The sequence below is a fragment of the Natrix helvetica genome (genome assembly GCF_964273705.1).
Source record: "Natrix helvetica genome assembly, chromosome: 5".
Lineage (NCBI taxonomy): Eukaryota > Metazoa > Chordata > Lepidosauria > Squamata > Natricidae > Natrix > Natrix helvetica.
The window spans coordinates 13580407-13602570 of NC_138551.1; the positions used below are offsets into that span (position 1 = coordinate 13580407).

The 22164-nt window shown below is 43.9% G+C and overlaps 1 protein-coding gene across 3 annotated transcripts in view; it reads right to left on the reverse strand.

Moving 5' to 3' along the window:
- Positions 1-22164, reverse strand: part of KCNMB2 (potassium calcium-activated channel subfamily M regulatory beta subunit 2) — a 372211-nt gene that overhangs the window by 177496 nt on the left and 172551 nt on the right. The window contains exon 1 of one of the 3 annotated variants that reach the window (XM_081954242.1): positions 508-792. The exons of the other annotated variants lie outside the window; for them this stretch is intronic. The gene's annotated coding sequence lies outside the window, so the exon portion shown is untranslated. Of the gene's footprint in view, positions 1-507; positions 793-22164 lie in introns of those variants that run through there. 3 annotated transcript variants of the gene reach the window in all.

Below are 22164 nucleotides of genomic sequence, written 5' to 3' on the forward strand. Positions count from 1 at the left end.
CCAAATTTATATCATAATGTACTCTGGTAAACTGGGACTATTTTTATTTTCCCGAAATACTCTTTACCCTATTGCCTTTAGCTCTATTGCCAGAACAGTCTGAACAAAAGTATTAGTTACTAGTTTAAGTTGGTCACTGCTATGCTAACTTGATAGTTTAAGAATAAGTCAAGTCAGAAAACAATAGATAAACAATGTTGATCATGATGATGGTATAAGAATCTCAAATCCAGTCTAAACATCTGGCTGACTATGTGACCAACTATAACCACAACAATTTTTGAAAGCAGTTGCCTTTAAAGAAAAACTCAATGCAATTCTAAAATAAACTAATGAATATTCCCTCATTTAATTCCCTTATTTGAAGAATCATACTATCTACTGATTTGGTAACAGAATTTCTAGAGGCAATTGAAGCATAGAATCATTCTCTTGGTCCTATAGACCTTCATATATGCAGTTCAAGTTGCTCATATTTTATTAGGCAATCTTTAATTGATCAGTTACCTTAGCAACTGTAGTCCAGCTGTTTCAACATGGAGGTTATAGTAGGTTCTGGCCGAATAAGTTAAGTCTTTCCTTTAATCTACATACTTCTGCCGTTTTCACCTTCAAGGAGACATCAAGCTATGTGGGAAGTGTTCATAAGTCGTCACATACAGAAGTTTTTTTAATGTTCTGGTGTTTTTCTCACCATTCCAAAGAAATTTTGCCTTGAAAGATTTGTTTCTAAATCAAGAAGGTGAAAAGTATATGACAAAATGGTGCAGCAAAAAAGTTCAAGAACTGTCTTAAAAGCAATGAAGCCAATCCACTGGCAGGGACCAGAAACTCCATCGAAACTGGAAAGTCTAGAAGAGCCGAGTTGGTCTCAGTCAAACTTTGTCTGAGTGAAGTTTGCAGGGATTGCCACATCTCTGAACGTTCCACTCATCGTTGACGATGTTTATATCTCTTTCATTTAGTCCTCTTCTAGGTTTCATTAATATTGTGGTTGGCAGGGAAGGAACGTCGGGCTTCAGATTCTATGGTATCAGGTTTCTTTTGCTAAATCCATCATTTCACCTGCCATTTGCTGAAACGGGGTGGAAACAATAGGCAAGCAGAGGAAGGCTCAATGCCAGAATTTCAAACAGCAACCGGAATCCTTCGAAAGACCGATAAGGACCAACACTGAATCCAAATCAGCGTTGCTTCTTCCTTAGCAATCCTTGAGACAAAAAAAATTGTTTTAAAAACATCTCAGCCCCACCTTTCTCTCTCTAGAAAAGTACAGGAAGAAACGGCACCCAGCTTTTCTTGACGGAAGCACCAAGAATGCAGCGTAACCAAGACCCTCTCCAGAGGGGCTCATGGTTTTGTTCTTCACCCCTGGATGCAAATAGGGTCTTCTCTGCGTTGCCTTTAATCAGTTCCATCTGGATTGTCGTTGCCCTTGCATTGCATTTCCCATTTGATTCTCCCTTTGCTCCCTTCTGATTCAAAACTCAAGAGGACTCTGGAGAATTCTTACTTCAATTCATTTACATCTTACATCTCTTGCTGGATTAATTCCTTTCCCCGGCAAAACAACCGGAGCTGTCCTTGGTGCTGGAAGGCAGCGTGCACGTCGTTCTGACTTGTCTCATATTCCCTTCTCCCTCCGCCTCCTTCCCATTTAAAATGTTATGGTCTCTTGAATTAAGAAGATACAGTCATGCCAAAATCTTAAACCAGTTGGTCTCTCTGAATCATCGGTGTGCGTGTGTGTGTGTGTGTGTGTGTGTGTCTCCTTGGTAACTAGCTATTCCTATTTGAATTGCACACACACACACACACACACACACACACACACACACACGAGGAAAGCTCAGTTTATAGCTAAGGCAAATACGAAGCAAAGTATCCTAGGTACATTTTTACAAATGCCCAAGCTCTCATTATATGGTGTATTGATTGCACTAAAGGACAGTGATTGGGAGAAGCCCCAATGCTTTGGGCTATTATTTTGGTGGGAAAACAAGACCATCTATTCAAGGGAAATGATTTGGGGGGGGGGGGAAATAAATTGTATAATCAGCTTAAAGACCATGTTGTAGCAATTGCTATTATTGTTGTGATGATGAAGATGAAGATGATGATATTACTTGGATACTGCCAGATTTGGAATTGTAATAGTTTACAAATAATAAGATATTTTGAACTGGGCTTTGAGTAGGAGTGATTGCAGTCTGCAGAGAGTGGATTGTGTGGCTACATTCCCCCAGGGGAAAAATAGCAAATTGGGTGAGGAGAAGCTTGCTTAGTAAACCACTTCCTGGGCAATTAGAACACCAGCTGCCATCTCCCCTTTGTGTGGCTAATCACAGCCTTTTATATACTGAATCCTTGAGGCTGCATATTTGCTTTGTCACTGCTTAGAAGAAAGTGTCTTCTCAAATAAGGCTAGTTCCAAGGGAGGTTAAAACCCTGATAATTTTAAATAGGTGGCATTACTGTTAGCAATTAATTCTTGTAGAAGAGACTGGGGAATAATCTCTCTCTATATCTCCCTCTCTCACAAACACACAGAGGTTGGGATGGTATGCCTGTACCTTTAAGAGCTGCACTGTAGAAGATGTTGGGAGAAAGTGGAACTCCAGCACTATTGAGGAAAGAAAAGTCATAAGCAGGATTCATTCATCTCATGCACTGAATCAAGTTTGGGAAAGACCTGATGGGTGAATATGCACAAGCCTGGTTAATATTAACTTTGATTCCTTTAAAAAATATATCATGGTTTAGAATTTGGTGAAACCCATGCCATTTGACTACATAACAGTGCAACATATTAGGTGAGCTCAAAGCATGAATTAATTCAGTAACCCTCTGAAGCATTGCTCCATTGATCATTTCCATCATATGTTAACCTCATTAGGTTTGCATTTATTTATCTGATAGCCAAAGGCTTTTCTTTCCTCTCCAACATGGTTTCTTTCTTTCCTTTCTTTCTGATCTTTCCTTCTAGAAATGGAAGATCAAAAATTCAAGAACTGGAGCTTAATTAATTGAATTATTGGGAGAATTTATTAAAGATCTATCTATCTATCTATCATCTATCTATCATCTATCTATCTATCTATCATCTATCTATCTATCTATCTATCTATCTATCTATCTATCATCTATCTATCATCTATCTATCTATCTATCTATCTATCTATCTATCTATCTATCATCTATCTATCATCTATCTATCTCCCCTCTCTCCCAACTAATGCTCAAAGTTGCTTCCATCTAAACAACAATGATACCTTTATTAGACATATGGTCCAAAAATAAAATCACAGCAAGCCCCTAAATCCGTGATGGCGAACCTATGTCATGGGTGACACAGGTGGTACATGGATCCATATCTGCTAGCACGCAAGCCATCAGCTCCAGTGCGCATGTGCGTGCTGTCCAGCTGATTTTGGATCTTTAGGAGGGCCAAGGGAGGCCAATTTTTGCCCTCCCCAGGCTCTGGAAGCTTTCCTGAAGCCTAAGGAGGGCAATAACAGCCTCCCCCAGCTTTTGGAGGCTCTCCGGAAGCTGGAAACAGATCGTTTCCGAACTTCTGGTTGGTCCATTTTTCACCCTCTCCAGGATTCAGGAAAGCCTCCGGAATCTAGGGAGGGCAAAACCTCTCCTCCTGCATGTGTGTGTGTGGGATCGTGCATGCATGCACAGGGAGGTGGGTCGTGCATTGCATTGTGGGTATGGGTATGCACGCATGCGCTATGGCATGTGTGCACACAATTTTGGCACCTGTTAACAAAAAGGTTTGCCATCACTGGCCCAGATGCATATGAAATGCACATTCTCACATAGAAGATACACACAAAGAACAATTTAACCGAACCAGACAATGACCTACTCACTCAACCAGCTAAAAGAGATTGAGACAGAGACCAAGCAGGAGGAAACCCCCTCACATCCAAAATAGTCAGTGCTACAAAGCTGGAATGCCTGGATTTTAGTTACCTATTACACTTACAGGCAAAATAAAAAGAATATTTGATAGTAGATGTCCCATCTGGAACATTCTTTGGCATAAAACAAGGGTGGCCCAGCAGTGTATCCTGAAAGTCTAATAGGGAAGTTCATTGATTGCTATTTATTTATATGTCACTCATTGTCATATAATAACAACTAGCTGATGCACATAAAGGAAAGGTAAAAGAGTAAAAAGGCACAAATTTTGCTAGAGAAACAATAATAACTCTGGGTGCATCCATCAGCCAAATAATAAAAGTTTCAGAACATGGACCTGGATCTCACTTCAGTCAATAGACTAGACTAGACTAGACTAGACTAGACTAGACTAGAATAACAGAGTTGGAAGGAACCTTGGAGGTCTTCTAGTCCAACCCCTTGCTTAGGCAGGAAACCCTACACCACTTCAGACAAATGGTTATCCAACATCTTCTTAAAAACTTCTAGTGTTGGAGCCGTCCCAACTTCTGGAGGCAAATTGTTCCATTGATTAATTGTTTTAACTGTCAGGAAATTTCTCCTTAGTCCTAGGATGCTTCTCTCTTTGATTAGTTTACACCCATTGCTTCTTGTTCTGCCTTCAGGTGCTTTGGAGAATAGCTTGACTCCCTCTTCTTTGTGGCAACCCCTGAGATATTGGAATACTGCTATCATGTCTCCCCTAGTCCCTCTTTTCATTAAACTAGACATACCCAGTTCCAGCAACTGTTCTTTATATGTTTTAGCTTCCAGTCCCCTAATCATCTTTGTTGCTCTTCTCTGCACTCTTTCTAGAGTCTCCACATCTCTTTTTACATCGTGGAGATCAAAACTGAATGCAGTGTTCCAGGTGTGGCCTTACCAAGGCCTTATAAAGTGGTATTAACACTGCATGTGATCTTGATTCTATCCCTCTGTTTATGTAGCCTAGGACTAGAAAGAATACTGCTTTTTATTCTTATCTACCCTGGAATGATATTAGTAAAGGAAAACACTTCATGATCTAATTTTCCAATGGGGAAGGTCTGAAGGGAAGTACATTCTGGCCAGGAGTACTGGAGGGGATGGCACAAACCCATCAGTTTGTTGCACAGGCCATTTATTTGAACTAGTTTGGAGAATCACAGGAAGTAATGTAAGAACAATTCTCAAACATCGTCTAGTCTAGTTCTCCATGTAATGCAGGAAGACACACTCTGCTCTCCAGTTTTGTAAGGGTGTGAAAGTAACACACTGAAAAAATAGTCCTTGACTTATGATCACAATTGAGCCCAAAATTTATTTTGCTAAGGGAGACATTTGTTAAGTGAATTTTATGACCTTTCTTGCTTCTTGCTTAGTAACACAGTTGTAAAGTGAATCTGGCTTCCCCATTGACACCACATGATCCTGGGACACTGCAACCATCATAAATATGAGTCAGTTGTCAAGTGTCTGAATTTTGATCACAGGACTATAGGGATGTTGCAACAGCCATAAGTGTGAAAAACAGTCATAAGTCATTCCGAGGCTAGTCTTGAGATTCCACGCTGGGAGGAGTTTGACCCTGTTGTCACCGAAGATTTGGACAGGTTGCGCGGGCGACTGCGAGCCACCACATGTTTACTGGACCCGTGTCCCTCCTGGTTGGTACTGGCTTCCTGGGAGGGTTCACGAGGCTGGCTACTGGGACTGGTGAACGCTTCGTTGGGTGAGGGCCTTTTACCAACCGCCTTGAAAGAGGCGGTGGTGAGACCCCTGCTCAAGAAGCCTTCTCTGGACCCAATGGAGCTAGCAAATTATCGTCCGGTCTCCAACCTTCCTTTTTTAGTGAAGGTTGTTGAGAGTGTGGTGGCTCAGCAGTTCCCGCGCCACCTGGAGGAAGATGATTATCTAGAACCGCGCCAGTCCGGCTTCTGGCCCGGTCACAGCACGGAGACGGCCTTGGTCGCGTTGGTGGATGATCTCTGGAGGGCAAAGGATGGGGGTTGTTCCTCCATCCTTGTCCTATTAGACCTCTCAGCGGCTTTCGATACCATCGACCATGGTATCCTATTGCACCGTCTGGAGGGGTTGGGGATCGGGGGCACCGTATTGCGGTGGTTCTGCTCCTACCTCTCTGGCCGGACGCAATGTGTGTTGACAGGGGAGCAGAGGTCGACCCCGAGGCCCCTTACTTGTGGGGTCCCACAGGGGTCGATCCTCTCGCCTCTCCTGTTCAACACATATATGAAACCGCTGGGCGAGATCATCCGTGGTTTTGGGGTGAGATATCACCTGTACGCTGATGACACTCAGCTGTATATTTCCACCCCAAACCACCCCAACGAGGCTGTTGAAGTGATGTCCCGTTGTCTGGAAGCCGTGCGGGTCTGGATGGGTGACAACAGGCTCAGGCTCAACCCCTCCAAGACAGAGTGGCTGTGGCTTCCGGCACCCCGGTACAACCAGCACATTCCATCGCTGGCCATCGGGGATGAACAATTAGCCCCGGTGGAACGGGCACGCAATTTGGGCGTCCTCCTTGATGCCCGGCTGGCTATGGAAGATCATGTGGCAGCCGTGGCGAGGGGGACGTTCCACCAGGTTTGCCTGGTGCGCCAATTGCGACCCCTTTTGGACTGGGAGGCCTTGCACACAGTCACTCACGCGCTGGTGACGTCTCGCCTGGACTACTGTAATGCTCTCTACATGGGGCTCCCCTTGAGGTGCACCCGGAGACTGCAGTTGGTCCAGAATGCAGCCGCGTGGGTAATTATGGGGAGATCGAGTTTCTCCCATATAACACCGCTCCTGCGCGAGCTGCACTGGCTTCCTGTGGCCTAGCGGGTGCGCTTCAAGGTGTTAGTTACCATCTTCAAAGCGCTCCATGGCATAGGGCCTAGTTACCTGCGGGATCGTGTCCTGCCCCATACATCCCTGCGGCCCATTCGCTCACACAGAGAGGGTCTCCTCCGGGTGCCGTCCTCTAGAAATTGTCAGAGGGCGGTGCCCAGGAGTAGGTCCTTCTCTGTGGCGGGCCATACCCTTTGGAACGACCTCCCCCCAGACATCAGAACAACAACCGATCTCCGCTCCTTCCTAGTAAACTGAAGACCCACCTGTTTCGGCTAGCCGGCCTGGCATAATTCGACAACTTTTCCACCCCTAGATCATACTTAATTGTTAATTTTAGTTTTTAAACTATTAATGTTATTGGGGTTTTAACCTTTTTTAGTATTGTAATTATTTATTTATTTTTTACCTCCTCTGTATGATACTGTGCGACTGTTGCTTGTGTACGTCGCCCCAAGTCCCTGTGGGGAGAGGGGGCAACTAATAAGTTTAAATAAATAAATAAATAAATAAAATAAATAAGTCACTTTTGTCAGTGCTGTTGTAACTTTGAATGCTCGCTAAATGAACGTAAATCAAAGACTACCAGTAATAGCTGGGCAGATGTATTCCAGGTGTAGGCTTCCTCATTTCTTTGGGATGTAAAAAAGATAGTAAAGACAAGTTAACATTTTATGGTGTGACATTAAATTCTAAGATTGGAATGTCTTCACAAAATGTTTGCCACTCAAAATACCAGTCATGCTACCTCTGCCTTGGCAAGAAGATTTCAAATATGCTCCTCAAATCCAGGTAGGTGCAAATAGTACAAGGCATTTTAATTATTTTTTTCACAAGTTAAGGATTGTTTCAGATATTTTCTGAGGAAAGTAAATTTTGGTCAAGTATCAGTGTATGGTCATACTACACTATTCCAGTTAAAAAAGAATCTTGTATCTGGAATTTAATATCTGTTAGAAAGCCACCGCTGCTGGCACCATCACCATATTCACAGAGACATAGTAAGATGAGTCGTGATTGAAATATTGGAGAATATTAGCTTTCATTTTGTCAAGCCATCACGTTTTAAAACTGAAATACATGTGTGGACTGCAACATTTAATAAAGGAAAAATGGAAAAGAAATAAAAATAAAATGTATTCACAAGGAAAAAGACAGCCGTTCATTTTAAAGTATGAATGGTGTGAAGTGATCTTTCCACTTCAGATATAGGCCAGATGGAAAAGCTATTTTAATTATTTTTGGAAATCACATTTAGCATTGGATGGGCTGGTACATTAGTATTGCTGAAAGCAAGTCTATAATGAATTCCAGGTTCACAATATTTTTGCTCTCTGATACCAGGATGAGTTTAGGTTTTTTTAAAAATGTATAGTACAACTGGTAGACTGATAATATACTGTATTTTTCAAAATATAAGACACACTTTTCCCCCCTAAAAGAGAGTGAAAATTTGGGTGCATCTTATACATCTAATGTAGCCCTGCCCACCCGCGGGTCCCCACCCTTTGGCCTCTGCCTCCCAGAAATGTGCCTCCTTGCAGCAAACAGCAAACAGCCTGTTTCAGTTTCAGCTTCAACACAGCCTGATTAGCACAAGCAGCTGATTGTTGGTTAGATTGGCCTCCAGAGGATCAGCTGTTTCAGGCTGCAGGGTTTGCCATTGCCTATTGCTGCCTCTGTGGACCCCATTTTTAGTCTCTGCATCCCATTTTTGGCCTCTTTGCACTCTGTTTTTGGCCCATTCCGATCCTCGCCACCTAGAATGGGTGGAAAATGGCATCTACGGAGGCCAAAAACAGGACGTGCAGAGGCTGAAAATGGGATGTGGAGGCCAAAAATCGAGTGCACAGAGGTGGCAATAGGCTATGGCAATCCCTGCAACCTGAAACAGCTAATCTTTGGGAGGCCCGACAATCAGTTGCTTGTGCTAATCAGGCTGTGCTGAAATGGAAACTGAAACGGGCTGTTGGCTGTTTGCTGCAAGGAGGCAAATTGCTGGGAAGCAGAAGCAGATTTTTTTTTCTTGTGCTAATCAGGCTGTGCTGAAACTGAAACTGATAATAAGCATCTTATACTCTGAAAAATGCGGTAGGTGGCAAGATATCAGCAGACTGTGAGTTTTAGTCCTGCCTTAGGCACGAAGGCCAGTTGGATGAATTGGAGCCAGTCAGTGTCATCTCACAACATCATGCTCAGAGGACAAGCTGGTCAGTCAATTTTTGTTACAATCAAATGGATCGACTTTTGGTTGAAAGGGGAAAAAAGCAGATTTTGTATTTGTGGGATAAAATATGAGGAAGAAAAAAAAAGATAAGTAAATACTGCTTCCATTCATGGTGCCCCAAATCTTTACCTACACTAATGGCTGACTGGTTTAAACTTCAATAACTAGGCACCCTTCAGATTGAATAGAGGACAGTTATTACTTTTTCTATTCACCGGAGAAAGCAATTACAATTATGTTGGCAGTAAAAGAAAACCAGGCCACCCGAAAACATGAAAGCTGGACATCATCAAAGCTGACATCAATCAGACCACAGAAAAACCTCAAACAGCAAGCAGTGCAAGATTGGAAGATATGGAGAGACCTGACCCAATGAATTGCCAAGAGCCAGATATGACTGAATGGACAGCATCATTAATTTTCCTACATAACTGCCATGTGTATCTGCGTTTGTGAAAATACACTAACGAATATCCTCTCTACCAGGCAAGGAAGAGGAAGATGCATATATGGGAAGGAATTATAACTGAATGGTAATTCATGTGGTTTATATTACCTTGGCAACCGCTCCAATAAGGCAGGGGGGAACGGGCAGTTATCAAAATGGACTAGTTTTCATCTTTCAATCTAGTTGTATTGAGACTTCAATTTCCTTTAGAGATGCTATTGAGAAATTCTGGAAGTTCTACTGCTAGGTTAGGAATTCTGGGGCTTGACGTTTCATTGTAACCCTGCAATAGATTCTATACATGGCCAGCTTGAGAGATATAAAACAAATGTGATCCCGGCAGTAAGGAAAAAATTAATAACTGTACCTTTCTGTATATGTTCCATATATCAAGTGCTAATGTCAGGGTACCAAATAGCATCCAAAATTAAATCAGAGTCTGAGGCAAAGGATTCCTCAAAGTTCTAATTGATTAAGAGAGCCATGTTGGCACATCTGGGAAAATCCGAATCTGAAAGCTTCTCTGTTTTCCCCACCTAGCTGAAAGTTCAAGATCTTGCCCCCACACTCACAAGTCCATCACATGGCCCAATCTCCCACTGCCATGCTGGCAGTTCCACCCATCCAGTTCTGGCCAGGTGCAGAGACAAAGGATGACCTTGGCTTTCTAGAGAGAATTTTGTTATGGCTACATAGCATCTAACTCCATACAATCCTCCCTCCCATTTTCCCACAATAGAAAATGCATAGTAGAATAATGGAAAGTGTGGCAGGCCTAATGTCCAAAAGAAAAATGACGGCAGGCCTGACAGCTGGCTCCTACTCCTTTTTGTCTGTCACTAGTGTCAGAAAAGTTTTTGCCTGCCACAGATGTAATCGATTTGTGCTATATCCTTGTTGGGATTATGCAGTGATGGGATTCAAATAATTTAACAGCTGGTTCTCTGCCCTAATGATTTCTTTCAACAACCAGTTCATCAAACTGCTCAGAAAGTTAACAACCAGTTCTCCTGAAGTGGTGCAAACTGACTGAATCCCACCACTAGGATTATGGCATAAATTTGCAGCAGTAATTGACAACTATTGATTCATATCCCTAGCACATTTGGGAGGGGGGGGGGGAACAGCAGAAGTAGGCAAATATACTTTACATTGTAGCCAAGTGTCATTTCTTCAGTGTTGTCACATGAAAATATATATTTAAATATTTACAAAATGTGAGGAGGTGTACTCACTTCTGTGATACACTGTAATTAACTGGTGCAAAAAAAAAACACCCCTCACTAGTGAACCAAACTTTTTGGTGGGCAAAACCCCCATTTTACATGGTTGAGATTAATACAGTGGTACTTTAGTATTCAACTGGTTTGAAATTCATTGAATTTAGTACTCAATGCATTTTGACATGAAAATGTTGTCCTGGTACCCATCGTGGTTTGGTACTCTATGCACAAGCTAGAACTTGTCAGTGATGGCTGCCTTGAAGCTCACTATATTATTCCTTATGGAAAAAAATTGTTCAGTACTCATTATTTTTGGTACTCATTGTGCCTCCCGGAAGCAATTAATGAAGAGTACCAAAGTACCATTCTATTTTTAGAAACTCCAGGACAAAAGAGGAAATATCTTCCACAAACATTTTTGACACAACAGAACTGGCCTTAGAATTTTCAGCATCTATAAGATGTCCAATAAGATTTATAAAACAAGGTATCATTACTGTTATCATCGTAACTATTTTCAAATGTATCTTAAAAAGCAGAATCATGTAAATAAAAATGAGAAGACAGAAGGCAGGAGGAAGGCGATACTCTGGAGACTAGAATAAGTGTCTTTGTTGCCTGCAGAAAGCAAGTGGTATTGGGGTCCTTGTCACCTTTTAGAAAATTATCAGTTTGCTTGCTACATTTTTGATGGAAGATGAACAGTGGAGCAGATGAATATGATTGTATGGATGAAGGTAAAGACTACCTGAGATACTCTGGAGCGTAAGAGAGATGATCTTGACATGTGCAAGAACCGTTGCCTTGGCAGAAGGATCTGAAACTTTTTAAAAATATAACACTGAGAATGACTCAAGCAGTTACCTCTCTAATTCAAAGGAATATAAGAAGAGAAAGGAGATACAGCACAATCAGAATTGCAAGATTTGTTTAGCAGCAGTAGCACTTAGACTTATATATACCACATCACAGTGCTTTACAGCCCTCTCTAAGAGGTTTACAGAGTCAACATATTGCCCTCAACAATCTGGATTCTCATTTTACTGACCTTGGAAGAATGGAACCTTGAGCTGGTGAGAATCGAACTGCTGGCAGTTGGAAGAATTAGCCTGCAATACTGGCTTCTAAGGGATGTGGTGGCTCAGTGGCTAAGACACTGAGCTTGTCAATCAGAAAGGTCGGCAGTTCAGCGGTTCGAATCCCTGGTGCCACATAATGGAGTGAGCTCCTGTTACTTGTCCCAGCTTCTGCCCCAACCTAGCAGTTCGAAAGCATATAAAAATGCAAGTAGAAAAACAGGAACCACATTTGGTGGGAAGATAAGAGGATCCCATGCGCCTTTGGCATTTAGTCATGTAGGCCACATGACCACAAAGACGTCTTTGATCATGTGACCTACATGACTAAATGGCTGGCTCTTTGGCTTTGAAACGGAGATGACCACCACCCCATTGTGCTAGGAACAACTAGCACATATGTGTGAGGGGAACCTTTACCTTTAGCTTACTGCATTTTAATCACTGCCCCACCATGGTTATTATAGCTAGACCTTCTGGTTGACTTTCTGGTTGGGTCTACCTGCTGAGACTGACAGATACTTTGTTTCTAAACCATGTAGTCTGTTTTACCAAATACTGGTCTCATGAACTCACCTGAGAACAAGAGGAACTTTGGCCAAAGGTAGATCTGGTGCTGGCAGGCGCAGCAAGAAGAAAAATGTCAGCAACCAATCAAGAGACAGCAAAGGCTTGACCTTGACTAAGAGACTCTTCCACCCAGCCTGCAAACACACCAGCATTACAGAAGGAGACAACAGAAGGCAGAATTGCAAAGGAGGGCTTGGATACACCAGGAGCCAGCTGGCCCAAACCAAGTAAATCTGTGAGAACAATAGGACCAGCTGTGCTAAGATGGAGTTAGAGACAATTGCTGATTTAAACAGCAGGGTTGCCAGAAGAAAACCGTGGTGAATGCCTCATGCCAATTGCTGACCTGAAGATTTTGTTGCTACTGGACTGTGTCCTGAAATTGTGACCTGGTCTTCAAAGTCTTTAAAGAAATTAAAGTCTCTTGCCTTTTTGTATGCGGTCTGTCTGGTAAGAAAGCCTTTGACTGAATTTATGATGGGGAACATAAGCCAAGCATTTTAATTGTCACTGGGGAGAGATAAGCACTTCAAGATTTGGACACTGATAGAGGTCAATGTCAGCACTTAGAACTCAAAATTCAAAATAGAACGTAGAATAATAGAGTTGGAAGGGACCTTAGAGAGCTTCTAGAGCAGCTTCTGCTGGACCAGGAGACCTTATGTCATTTCAAACAAATAGTTGTTCAGTCTCTTTCTGAAAGCCTTCAGTGTTGGAGCATTCACAACTTCTGAAGGCAAGTTGTTCCATTGATTGATTATTCTCAACAATAGGAAATTTCTCCATAGTTCTAGGTTGCTTCTCTCCTTGGTTTCCATCCATTAAAATGTCTCAGAGTTGCTGAATTGGTTGGGTTCATTACTCGGAACCTTGACAGTTTCTTGTCTTGCCTTTTGGTAGGTTCAAAAACAGTTTGATCACCTTGTCTTTGTAGGAGCCCCTCAAATATTGGAACACTGCTGTCATGTCTCTCCTAGTCCTTCTTTTCATTAGACTAGACATATCCAATTCCTGCAACCGTTCTTCATATGCTTTACCCTCCAGTCCCCTAATTATTTTTGTTGCTTTTCTCTGCACTCTTTTCAGAGTCTCAACATATTGTTATGTATGCAATATACCAAGTGTGGTCCCACTAAGGCTTTCTAAATTAGTACTAGAACTTAATACAATACAATACAATACAATACAATACAATGCAATGCAATGCAATGCAATGCAATACAATACTATACAATAGTAGAGTTGGAAGGGACCTTGGAGGTCTTCTAGTCCAACCCCCTGCCTAGGCAGGAAACCCTATACTGTTTCAGACAGATGGCTATCCAACATCTTCTTAAAGACTTCCAGTGTTGGGGCATTCATAACTTCTGGAGGCAAGCTGTTCCACTGATTAATTGTTCTGTCAGGAAGTTTCTCCTCAGTTCTAAGTTGCTTCTCTCCTTGATTAGTTTCCACCCATTGCTTCTTGTTCTACCCTCAGGTGCCTCGGAGAATAGCTTGACTCCCTCTTCTTTGTGGCAACCCCTGAGAGATTGGAACACTGCTATCATGTCTCCCCTAGTCCTTCTTTCTCTTAAGCTAAACATACCCAGTTCCTGCAACCGTTCTTCATATGTTTTAGCCTCCAGTCCCCTAATCATCTTTGTTGCTCTTCTCTGCACTCTTTCTAGAGTCTCCACATCTTTTCTACATCGTGGCAACCAAAACTGGATGCTGTATTCCAAGTGTGGCCTTACCAAGGCATTATAAAGTGGTATTAACACTTCACGTGATCTTGATTCTCTCCCTCTATTAATGCAGCCTAGGATTACACTGACTTTTTTGGCTGCTGCCACACCCTGTTGGCTCATATTTAAGTGATTGGCTGAGTGAATGAATTAGTAATCCATGATCTAATCACACTGAGCCTGAGTATACACTGTGTGAGCCCCAACACACTTCTGAGTGATGGCTGCATCCCACATGAAATGATAGATGCGTGTCATTGTTCAAATAATGGAATCTTACAGTTTGTGTTGATTGGTGACCTTTCCCCATCTGCCTCAAAACTCTTGTCCTTGGTGCTGAATGAAGAGTAGAGCCAGGGGTCCAAGTAATGCACCCATCATAAACAGAATTCCGAGTCAAGTTGTTGGGGTAGCCCGCCATCAGCCAGCAGAGCTGGCAGCAGAGTCAGACAATGAGGAGGTTGGGGAGGAACATGGGCCAGTCCTGGGGGCTGAGGAAAGCTCAGAGGAGGGCTCTGCATCAGAGGCAGAGAGGGAGCTAGAGAGCAGTGAGGCAGAGGAACAGCTGGAGCCTGTTCCCAGTGTGCGCATGTGTAGAGCTGCCAGAAGACAAGAACAACTAAGAAAGCAGGGTCGATTTAAGAGTAAAGCCACTCCTTGGAGGTGATTGGCCCCTTCAAAAGGAAACAAAAGAGGAATGAATGGGAAGTGGGCTTTTGCAGGAAACAATTTGTTCATTTGGTGGTGTCAAGAGTGGAAAGTTCTGTTTTTATTATTATTATTATTATTATTATTATTATTTATTTATTATTTATTATTTCTTAGCGCTTATAGACCGCCCCCTCTCCCGAAAGGGACTCGGGGCGGTGTACAGTCCATATCAAAATACATCATAAATAACTATAAAATTTAAACAATTAAAATTATTAAGTGGATAGATACATAAATAAGAGGAGGATAAAAAGATATACAGAACTGTACTGCTAAGTAAATAATTTAAAATGTACAGAATTTAAAACCCCAATATCCTATAAAATTAAGTTTAAAAGAACAATCCCCCTAAAAAACCAGTAAGAAATATGTATGCCAGGAGGTAGACGTTAAAATTATGCCAGGCCAGCCAGTCGGAACAGGTGTGTCATTCAATTTCTGTCGGAAGGAGCGGAAGTCAGTGGTGGTTCTAATGTCGGGGGGGAGGTCATTCCAGAGGGTTGGGCCCATCACAGAGAAGGCCCTACTCCTTGGTGTCGCCCGTTGGCATTGCCTAGTGGACGGCACCAGGAGAAGCCCCTCCCTGTGAGAGCGAATTGGCCGCAGGGATGTGTGTGTTCTGTTTTTAATGATAAGAGACTCTATGTCAAGTTTTGCTTTGCCCTGTGTTTGGAAACTAGTTGTCTTGCGGCGCTCCAAACGAGATTAGGAGATTAGGCACATTATTCTGAAAGACTGTTTACTAAGCCTTGCTGACTGCGAATGAAAGGAATTCACAGTCATGTAAATAAAAGAGGTTTTGTTGGGGCCAAAACTTTGTTTCCTGCTTTCTAAGGAAGTCTGGGTCAGAAAAGTTGGTTCCTCAAACAACAGTTTTCCTGTTATCATAGAGACAGCAGCCAGACTGGGTATGCTCCGTCCATTAACCAATTGGACTGAGTCTACACTTATGATGTCATCGGGCCCTTGTGGCTCCTCCCCAGTTTCAGACTCAGTCCAACCTGGACTGGCTGTGAGAATTGATCTCTCCTCCAAATTATTTAATTTTATCTTTAATTGGTGAATTTTCGGCAAAAATTTTTTGTTGTACCTTTAAATTGGTTCCTTAAATAATCCTTTATTCTACAAATTGGAGGGAAATTCAAAACTGATCTCTGGCTGCTTCTCCTCAGCCATCTGATTGCCTGTGGCCACCAGTTTGCTCAGGAAGCCTGCCTTGCAATCAGATCGGCCAGCTCATGAGCTACAGTTCCATGGCTGTTTCCCTGCGGCGCTCCTTGATTCTGGGCACTCGGTGGGACGCATGACAGGCCGTTTCACGCACAGCAGTTCCAGGTGAGACCAGTGGCCATTCTGCAGATCGCCTGGCCACACTTAGTAGCGGCGGCCATTATGCGGGTTGGAAAAGCCTGCAAAGAAAGCAGTGGCCATTTTGAGGCTCGGAAAAGCCTCAGAGAAAAAAAGTCGGCCATTTTGGATGCTTTAAGAAACAAACTCTACAGCAGCCATTTGGAGTGCCCAGCTACGCGGGATCACCCCAGGTGGACCTGATCAGGAGTGCCTGGCCAGCAAACGGGTGAGACCGTTGCCTATCTTATTGGGGTGTTGATTTATGTTTGGGGAAATGGCTGATCCAGCTATGGATACAAATGCAGGACTAGAGGAAGCAGGGCCATCAGGGGCAAAGAGCAGCAGGAAGAGGAAAGCCAAAGAGGCCCCTTCCTCAGGAGTAAACCCCAAGGTCTCTAAAGCGAATACCAGGGCAGAAGAGAGCAGGCAGAAGGCCCTTGAAAAAGAATTTCAGAGGGGCCCAAAACAACATCATAGTCTAACTGCCCAGCCCTCTCTCCCTCCCTCCGAGAATCACCAAGTGGCGTCCCCAGCTCTACCTGTCTTGCCTCCCATGGGCCCTGACTCCCCCCTGGCCTATTCAGAAGGGGAATTGTCCTCGTCTTCGATGGAACCTGACAACAGAGGCAATTTCTTTGATGTCCCTCTCAATAGGGAGCGCACTTTTGAACAGGCTTCACTCCCAGTTACACATGGCTCTGGGCCCCCTCACACCATGTATACCTCTGCTGCTGATATTGCAACCATCATTGTTGAAACCATTAAACAGGTCATGGCTGCTGGCCTATAAGAGCAACCCCAACCTGCTCCATCACATGGCCATAAGCATAAATCTTCTGCTGCGGCTCAGCAACCTGATCCATCTGCCTCTACTTCTCAGGCCTCCGGTTCAGGCAGAAAGAGATCTCGCCCTCACCATTCACACCTTGCAGAATCATGGGTTCGGGGTGAATCTCAAAAAGAGTCACCTTGTTCCCAGCACTTGGCTTCTCCACCTCGGGGTCTTGACACCATGGCGGAGAGGGTGTTCCTATCCAACGACCGCATTCTCAGTCTGAGGGAACTTGTCAGGAAGGTGCTACATCTACGCAAGGCATCCCTTCTTTTTCTCTCCCAAGTCTTGGGCAAGATGGTATCCTGATTCAGGATTGTCCCGTGGGCCAAGTTTCACAGCAGGAGCCTTCAATGGTTCATGCTTCCACATCAAAAGGCTGACATGGGCAGCTCTCCTCTCAGGGTCCCCCCTCCCAGACAGGTATTACACTCTCTCAAATGGTGGCAGTCCCCGGCGATTTTGCAAGGGACCTTGTTTAGGGAGCCATGCCATCTCACACTTACGATGGACGCAGGTCTGACAGGATGGGGAGCACACATGCAGGATCTAGTGGCTCATGGTCAGTGGTCCCTCACAGAGAGCCAAAACAGCATAAATTGGCTAGAATTGTGGGAGGTTTGCCTTGCCCTCAGACACTTCCACTACAGAGTTCAGACCTGACACATATTAGTCCTCAGGGACAATACCACGACCAAGGCACACATAAACAGACGGGGGGAACTCATTCCTGGTCCCTGATGCAGGAGTCCAACCTGTTGTGCCAGTGGGAGGAATCTCACCTGTCATCTCTCAGGGCAGAACACATCTCAGGGGTCTCCAATGTCCAAGCAGACTGGCTGAGCTGGACAATGATAGATGAGGCGGAGTGGAGCATCCATCCGAACCTCTTCCATCAACTGACACTACGGTTCAGCATCCCAGTCCTAGACCTGTTCGCGACGGCAGACAACAACCAGGTACCCAGGTATTACTTGAGGTTCATGCACCCCATGGCAGAAAGAGTAGACACTCTCAGATGCCAGTGGCCCAGGGATCTCCTGTATGTTTCCTCCCCTTCCCCTCATTCAGAGGGTAATTCAAAAAATGCTGGAGCAGGTGGCAGAACTGTTGCTGCTACCGCCGAATTGGCTATGCTGGCCTTGGTATGCCGACCTACTGACTCTGTCAATCTCCACCCTATGGCACATCCTACTGTCTCTCCTGTCTCTACACCAAGGGTCAATTTGTCATCCCGATCCCCAGTGCCTGCAATTAACCGCATGGCAATTGAGCGGCAAGCCTTAACAGCCGATAACATCTCCCTCAATGTCATTGCTACCATTCAGGCATCACGCAGAAGCTCTACTAACCGCATTTACAATGCCACATGGCATACTTTTGCTCTGTTGTGTTCCAACCAGACTGTTGACCCACTTAGGGCATCCATTCCACAGATATTGGACTTTATGCAGAGGGGGCTTGATCAGGGACTTACCCCTAACACACTACGCCGACAGGTGGCCGCTCTGGCCTCTGTTCTGGACAGCCTGGCATCCGAACATCTACCTTCTCACCCCTTGATCTGGAGATTTCTCCACGGAGGGTCCAACCTGCATCCCCCTGCAATACATAGATATCCGACTTGGGACTTACCTCATGTCCCAGAGGCTTTGACTTCCGCGCCCTTTGAACCTATGAGATCCACTTCTTTGAAACTGTTATCCTTCAAAATGCTGTTTTTGGTGGCTGTAACCTCAGCCAGAGATATTTCTGATTTGGCTGCTCTTTCAGGCATGACTTGTGCATGTTCCATCCAGACCGAGTTGTCTTAAAACTGGACCCGACATTCATACCGAAGGTCAATAGCTGTTTCCACCAAGGTCAGGAGTTGACCTTACCTGATTTCTGTCCATCTCCCCGTCACGAGAGGGAGCGCAAGTGGCACACTCTTGACGTGCGTTGTGCCCTTAAGATCTACATCGACCGCACCGCCTCATTCCGCCACTCGGAAGCTCTCTTCATCTCCTTTCGCCAAGCCTCCTTGGATACCAAGGCTTCATCATCTACTCTGGGGCACTGGGTAAGAGCCTGTATTAAACTGTCTTATGAACTTTAATCCATACAGGTCCCTGCAAACATTACAACTCACTCTACACGCAGCGCTACAACATCTGCGGCTTGATCCACTCAAGCCACCTTGGAAGAAGTTTGCCGGGCGGCCACCTGAGCATCTCCCACAATCTTCATACGTCATTACAAGTTGGACAAGTATGCGTCGGCTGATGCGGCCTTTGGGCGCAGGGTGCTGCAACAAGTGCTTGTGCCCTAATGGACCTTTTTTTTTTTTTTACAATTTCCCACCCTAGTGGACAGCTCAGTCTTTGGTATGTCCCAGTCTGGCTGCTGTCTCTACGATAACAGGAAAATGGGTGTTGGTCCTTACCTGATATGCTCATTTTCTGTTAGAATAGAGACAGCAGCCAGCCCTGCCCTGGTATGGGTCACGTGAGGGGATTCCTTGTGCGGAGGGGAGAGAGCGAGAGAGAGAGAGAGAGAGAGTGAGAGTGAGAGAGAGAGATACAGTGACTATGGACTTTCACTTTTTGCTCACAATTCTCACTTGAGTCTACAGTTTTCCTTCATCTGAAACTGGGAGGAGCCACAAGGGCCTGATGACATCATAAGTGTAGACTCAGTCCGTTTGGTTAATGGACCAAGCATACCCAGTCTGGCTGCTGTCTCTACTCTACCAGGTAAGGACCAACACCCATTTTGTTTGGAGACATCATCTTGGCACAAACTAGTGGAAAGCCAACTCTGAAAGTTCCCGTGCTTTCCACCACCTTAAAAGTAAAACTTTCCTCTTTTCTCCAAATAATAAATCACACAGTTCAATCTGCATGCTGGCTGGTTGCTTGGTGACTTCTGTCCTCCTCCTCTGGCCTGCCACCCTTTGAAATGTCTCTGACTCATAAAAGAGATATTTTGTTTTGGCTACTAAACCCCATCTATCTCTACCCTCCCCCTTCAACTCCAGGCTGTGTCAACCTGAAGCCATGTGAAAAGAAGCCCTAATAGAAACTAAAGCCCCAAAGAAAAGAAAACAGCCACAGCTTCAGGTTTGACAATTAGGGTACTTCCCCTTGTTTCATGTAATCATCCTTTGTAAGCAGACTAAAGGGTATCAGGATTCAGAAATTTGGGGAAGGCTATTCCAATTTAGGAGACATGGTGGCTCAATGGCTAAGATGCTGAGCTTGTCAATTAGAAAGGTTGGCAGTTTGGCAGTTCGAATCCCTAGTGCCGTGTAATGGAGTGAGCTCCCGTTACTTGTCCCAGCTTCTGCCAACCTAGCAGTTCGAAAGCATGTAAAAATGAAAGTAGAAAAATAGGGAAAACCTTTGGTGGGAAGGTAACAGCGTTCCCTGCGCCTTCGGCATTGAGTCATGCCAGCCACATGACCACAGAGACATCTTCGGACAGCGCTGGCTCTTCGGCTTTGAAACGGAGATGACCACCACCCACTAGAGTCGGGAATGACTAGCACATATGTGCAAGGGGAACTTTTACCTTTATTCCAGCTTAAGCTAGGAAAGTCTGTGCTAAAGAAATCTATTGTGCACAATATCAACTAATGCTGGCAATGAACAATTTCATGTTGAACACGCCATATGTTGGTGCAAACAGCTGAACGAATGAGCCCCATGAAGAACCTTCCTCAACTGCAAAAAAAAAGCTGCAGGATCCAATCAAAAGCTAATTTCCTTGGTTCCATACTTCTGAATTGCTCAATAACCTCAGTTGTCTCGATAGGATACATATGAGTTAAAAAGCAAAGCAAAGCAATATTAGAGTCAGTATTAAAAAGAGAACAATGGGTGAACCATCAGATAACCCTACTGCTTCTAGACTCTTTGCGCAGATTCTGGAGGCCTGAAAACCATTCTCCCACTATTATCCACTGTAATAGCTATTATAATAAACATGCTTTGAAATGAGAACAAATGTTAGGGTGGAAAACTACCCAAAATGAAATCTTATATTGCTGGGTCTTTGCTCTTGGCATATAGCAGTGACTCTGATTTATTAATATGGGAAACAGTAGGGAATATTTAAACCTGCCCTTATTTTTTTAAAATTTCCCTGGGGTGGGGGAATGGTGTATAAATCTTTTAATAGTGAGTTTATGAACAATTCCCCCTTCTTCCCTCCTTCTTTTCTCTTTCAGATGAATATTGTGTTGCTATTTGGGGAAAATAGCAAAAGGTGGCAGTGGCTATTTATATATCTCAGATCTAGGTTCATCCCAGGTGCCATTCAGATGGTAAACAATTGGTTCAGATTGTGCCAGCTCGGGGAATTTCTTCTGCATTTGAAAAGGACGTTTCTCTTTCAAAGTACGTTTGATTCCCCCCGCCCCCATTAGTGGGAGATGCTTTTTCTCACATTCATTAACATCTTCAACTCTGTTTTATTTTTCACTGGTGCCCATTCATCAGTCTCAGATAAGCACGGAGAGATGTTAGGGGGAGCAAGAAAGAAATGCTTCTGCGAACATTTTTATGAATTGGACCTCCTGGAGGGCAAATTTCATGCCTGCAATAAAGTCAGCCTCCCCCATTAGTTCCTGGTGATAAATTCCATTCATCTTTAGGATGAAAAATAATATATATGTTTTAGCTAAATCCCAGAAGGCAAGCCATGTTTAATGTGCTAATCAATGCCATAGAAACCCCCCCTGAAAATATAGAAAAATTGTCAGGAGTGAATAGGCGGCATGAATTCTACAAGGAAAATGTGAAGGAATGATGCAGAGGTTGCAAGAAAAACATTTCACGGGTCAGGATATAAATAGGTACTAAATGCTTGTTTGTTTTGTTTTACTATAACCAAGCTGATTCATGCTTTGGTGAATGAGACATTTGCCCCAGGCATTCCTAATTGGCTTTCTGCCAAATTGGTAGTGGAATGTAGTCTGGAGTTGTAGGAGAGAAGGGCTTTTTCCCCAGAAGGCAAAAACACAGTGGAGCTTAGAATGACTGGTGGGCAGGAAGAAGGCAAAGTCAGACTCTCCCTAGCAATTCAAAGAGCATATCTATAACTATGAAGCTAATTGCTTGAGTCTGGCAAGATTCTGTCTGTAGGTGAACAACAATAAAGAAGCTACTCAAAAGTCATTCATTAGTGTTGATCTTGGTTCCTTGGGCTTTGCCTTTAAGTTTCCAGACCCAA